The sequence below is a fragment of the Gorilla gorilla genome, chromosome 7, assembly GCF_029281585.2.
Source record: "Gorilla gorilla gorilla isolate KB3781 chromosome 7, NHGRI_mGorGor1-v2.1_pri, whole genome shotgun sequence".
NCBI classification, from domain to species: Eukaryota; Metazoa; Chordata; class Mammalia; order Primates; family Hominidae; genus Gorilla; species Gorilla gorilla.
In genome coordinates, this window is record NC_073231.2 from 17,182,699 (window position 1) to 17,187,895 (window position 5,197).

Below are 5,197 nucleotides of genomic sequence, written 5' to 3' on the forward strand. Positions count from 1 at the left end.
TTTTGTATTTTTAGTAGAGACGGGGTTTTACCATGTTGGTCGGGCTAGTCTCGAACTCCTGACCTTGTGATCCGCCCGCCTTGGCCTCCCAAAGTGCTGGGATTGCAGGCGTGAGCCACCGCGCCTGGCCTATCCTGCATATTTAAAGTTAATTGTGTTTAATAAAAATAGAGCAGAGATAGAGAAGTGACTGCCAGCCCAGCAGCTCTGAGCTATCTCATATAAGGCTTAGGAGGGAATCCTGACTCACAGTCCAATCTCCAAGCTCTAGACATCTCACCAACAAAACAGGAAGCCAACACATTCTGGATCTTCTTTCCAAGATAAAGTCGACCATTCGTAATATTTTTTTCAGAGACAACGGAAGCTGAAAAATAAGAGCTGAGAAAGGAAGAACTTTTCTATAAGAACTTAAATCCAAAAGGCTATGGGATAGTAATGGAAAGTGGAGGAGAACAAAAAAGGCCTGGAAAGTAAAACCAGGAGGAAAAACAAACGTTTTAGAACAGCCAAGTGTGGGGAGTTGGAAAGTGAAGCTTTGAGTAGAAACCAGAGTTACAAAATTTCAGAGCTGAAAGCGGCCTTATAAGGAAGCAGAATTGGGCCCAAGGAATAATATTTGCCAAAAACCACGCAGGCAATTAGTGGCAGACAAGAGAGGACCTTCATTTTTGCTAACCAGGGCTCTTTCCACTGAAACATGTGGCACTCTCAATATCTAACTAAAAACCTTTCACAAAATCCAAGTAAACACAGAGAAACATCCTCTCTTCTATCTCCACTGCTTTCTCTGTCCACACGTGCACATGTGCACACGCAGCCACCATTATAACAATACAGGAAATTGAAGGAAGCCATCTGAAACTTCAACGTCGGGCACAGCCGCCACAGATAACATATCAAATGCAAGGCTGGAAATCAGCACTGTTCACATTCACACAGGAAGCCCGACTCAAGCTGTTTGACCGTATTTAGTAATCAGTTCCATACTCACAAAAGAATGCCAGAACAAAAACAGACGGAAAAGAAAAAAAAAGTAAATCCAACCATCCTTTTCCTTTGGAAGAGGACTTATACCAAGAAGTTTAAAGAGAGGCCCAGCTGGTTTATAGAATTCTGCAGGAAATTTGGGGACCTCTGTGATGCCATTGTCTTCACCGGCCCAGGAAAGTAGCCGTACCAAGGCAGTTATGGGGATAATTCAAACAAATCAAAGCCATATTTTACCTCAATTGTGCTTATACTTTAGGTGAAAGTATTCTGGACCTAAATATTTCTAATAATCATCAGATGCATCCTGGTCTCATGGGGAATGCTGAGAAAACCTATGGGGCTATTATCCACTTACTAGCTCTGTAACCTTGGGCAACTTAACTGTTCTGAGCCTCTTCCTTCTTCTATCAAAATGAGATTGATTAACTATTGCCTTCCAGAATAGTTCTGAGGTGAAAATGAGAGTCAAGTTCTGTGCTCGCTTCAGCAGCACATATACTAAAATTGGAACGATACAGAGAAGATCAGCATGGCCCCTGCGCAAGGATGACACGCAAATTCATGAAGCGTTCCATATTTTTTTCTTAATAAAGCCTCTTTTCTACATATGAAAAAAAAAGAGTCAATGTTCTATGGCACGAAGACACACCAGTAAATATTAGCCATTTCTTTCAGATATAGATAGATAGATAGATAGATAGATAGATAGATAGATAGATAAATAGATAGTTTTTTTTTTTCCTGAGACAGGGTCTCCTTCTGTCACCCTGGCTGGCATGCAGTGGCAGAATCATGGCTCACAGGAGCCTTAGTCTCCCTGGGCTCAGGTGGTCCTCCCACCTCAGCCTCCCAAGTAGCTGGGACTGCAGGTACGCCACCACACATGGCTAATTTTTGTATTTTTTGTAGAGATGAGGTTTCACCATGTTGCCCAGGCTGATCTTGAACTCCTGGAGTCGAACAATCCATCTGTCTCGGTCTCCCAAAGTGTTGGCTGTAACAGGCATGAGCCGCCGTGCCCGGCCCCATTTAATTGTTCTATTTTGTTTAATTTGTGTGGACTTGGGCATCAATGAGAAAAGTGAGAAGAAAATGCCTCATTTATTGTGGAGCCACTGGTGAGTTCTCTTAGGCCTAATCTACATCTGAGGTTCTCAAATATTTTGGTCTCAGAACCCACCTACTTTCTTAAAAATTGAGGATTCCAAATGGCTTTTTAAGTCTGGGTTATTGATATTTACTGTATTCACAAATAATACTCAGCGTTGGGCGTGGTAGCTCACGCCTGTAATCCCAGCACTATGGGAAGCCGAGATGGGCAGATCACTTGAGGTCAGGAGTTCGAGACCAGCCTGGCCAACATGGAGAAACTCTATCTCTACTAAAACTAAAAAAATTAGCTGGGCATGGTGGTGCACGTTTGTAATCCCGCCTAGTTGGGAGGCTGAGGCAGGAGAATCACTTAAACCTGGGAGGTGAGGTTGCAGTGAGCTGAGATCATGCCACCACACTCTAGCCTGGGTGACAGTGAGACTGCACCTCAAAATAAAATAAATAAAATAACAATACTGAGAAAGTCTTAAATTATTTATTCATATAAAAGTAAAAGTAATGTATTACATGTTAATATAAATAACACAGTTTATGAAAAATGTATTTTCCAAAACAAAACAAAAATGTAGTGAGGAGAGTGATGTCATTTACAGTTTACAGATCTCTTTAATGTTTAGCTTAATAGAAAACAGCTGGATTCTCATATCCACTCTGCTTCTACACTGAGCCTGTTGTAATAACTTGTTTTAGTGGAAGTTCATGAAGACAAATAAAGCTCTGTGTATGGGATAAATATTTTAATAGCTTTTTCAGGTATTGGTGCTTACGGTGTGATACTGTACCTAAGTTCAGTAAGTACTAGTTTCTTAGAAGTTAATATCAGGATGGAATCTGCAACCTTAACAATGGAGTTTTCTGCAACCTTAACAATGGAGTTTTCTGCAACCTTAACAATGGAGTTTTTCCTCTTTTATAGGAAATCCATTGATTTATTTTGCACTTTGAATACATTTTATATCTGCATCATTTTGTAACATTTGGAAGATACTGGTTCACTGAGTTATACAGATCTTCCAATTTCAATATATTTTATTATACAACATCAAAAATATTTTTAACAATATTACCACCAATCTCATCAGAACAGTCTCTGTAAGGAAGCTGTCAAGCTCACTGGGATAGACATAAATTTTCTACAGTTCTTATTTTCTCTCGAGTTCAAATTTTATCTTTGGCACCAAATACTCTGTTATTTTACTTGAGGTGACAATCTCACGTTATTCATTTTTGAGGAAGCATTTATGAAATATTTAAGTCTAAAATAACCATAGTTTGTCTTACATAATTTAAAGCAAAAACAGTGTTCCATGAAAAAAAAAAAAAGGTTAGGTTAACTCACAATTCAATTACCAAGTGTTTTTTTTCTCAAGAAAACTAATATACCTCACTGTTCAGCAGAACTGCTTTTGTGCCTTTCCCGTGTGGTCACACAGAATATTAAATGGGTATGAACATAAAGGTCAAGGCTTAATGAAATTAATTAGTACTGATGTATCAAGGACATTCGTAAGTGAAACTGCCATTCATCTTACTATAAGTATGTGGTAATAATTTGGTGCCACGCTAAAATGACAGCAGTTTTACCCCCTTTTGCTTTGTAAAATATATATATTTTTATTTTTTTGGTGCTCTACATGCTCAGAAAACTATATTAATGAACTACACAAATGACCCCTGAAAGTACAGTCTTTGCTTTTGCGCCATCAGTGGAAACGTAAAGATAGTGAAAAAGGCAAATAGTATCCTAATATTATTATAAAAGTAGTTTTGACCTTACAAACTCCCTGGAATGGTCTCAGGGATACCACCCCACAGTCATCCGAGGCACACTTTGAGAACCACTGCTCTCAGCTCCTTTTTATACCTTCACACTCCTGTTTCCTCAGCTCTGCAGCTCCTGGTGGCCTTTGTCCACTCTAAGTTCCCCTACTGCAGCATTCAGTAGAGTTGTATTTCTTTAAGTTCTCTGATTTAAAATTTACTATATCCTGGCAGGATGTGGTGGCTCACACCTGTAATCCGAGCACTTTGGAAGGCAGAGGTGGGAGGATTGCATGAGCTCAGGAGTTCGAGACCAGCCTGGGAAAAATAGCAAGACCCTGTCTCTACAAAACAGAAACAAAAATGAGAATTAGCCGGGCATGGTGGTGTGAGACTGTAATCCCAGCTACTCCGGTGGGTGAGATGGTAGGATCACCTGAGCCCGGGAGATGGAGGCTGCAGTGAGCCATGAATGCACCACTGCACTCCAGTCTAGGTGACAGACTGAGATCTTGTCTCAAAAATAAATAAATGAACAAAAAATAAAATAGAATGTATTATATCCTCTATTCACAACAACAAAAAAATTTATTGAGTACCTAATATGTGCCAAAGACTGTTCAAAGCATTGAAAATACAGAAGTCAACGAGATAACCACGGTCACTGGTCTCGTGGACTTTCTATTCTAGCGGGAGAAAATAGACAGTAAACTTGTAAGTGAATTAACATACAAGGTAATTGGTAACTTCCAACAATGTTAAGTGCTGTGATAACCATACAAATAAACCGATGCGACTGAGCATGAGGGGATGAGCCAGTAGCCAGGCGGCCCCAACCCAATAGGTGTCACGTTTGTGTATCCGGCATGCATAACAGTACATCGTAAGTGGGATGACTGAAGATTCCAGTAAGAATCTGTCTACCATAGAATTGCAATAGCTCTGGAAAGCTGGGGAAGATGAAGAGGACAAAAAGCAAGGTTGCTTGTGTTTGAAAGGGGTGCTCCTGGCCAGGGGCAGTGGCTCATACCTGTAATCCCAGCACTTTGGGAGGCTGAGGCGGGCGAATCACTTGAGGTCAGGAGTTTGAGGCCAGCCTGGCCAACATGGTGAAATCCTGTCTCTATTAAAAATACGAAAATTAGCCAGGTGTGGTGGCAGGTGCCTGCAATCCCAGCTACTCAGGAGGCTGAGGCAGAAGAATCGCTTGAACCCAAGAGGCAGATGTTGCACTGAGCCAAGATCGTGTCACTGCACTCCAGCCTGGGAGAGTGTGAGAGATTCCATCTCAAAAAAAAAAGAAAAGAAAAAAGAAAGGGCTCTGGGTAGA

General features: G+C 40.7%; 1 non-coding gene across 1 annotated transcript; it reads left to right on the plus strand.

The window, feature by feature from the left end:
- The first annotated feature begins 1,467 nt into the window (after positions 1-1,467).
- On the plus strand, positions 1,468-1,574 carry LOC115935749 (U6 spliceosomal RNA). The gene has a single exon (XR_004071352.1). It is a non-coding gene; the product is annotated as a U6 spliceosomal RNA (small nuclear RNA).
- Positions 1,575-5,197: the final 3,623 nt, after the last annotated feature.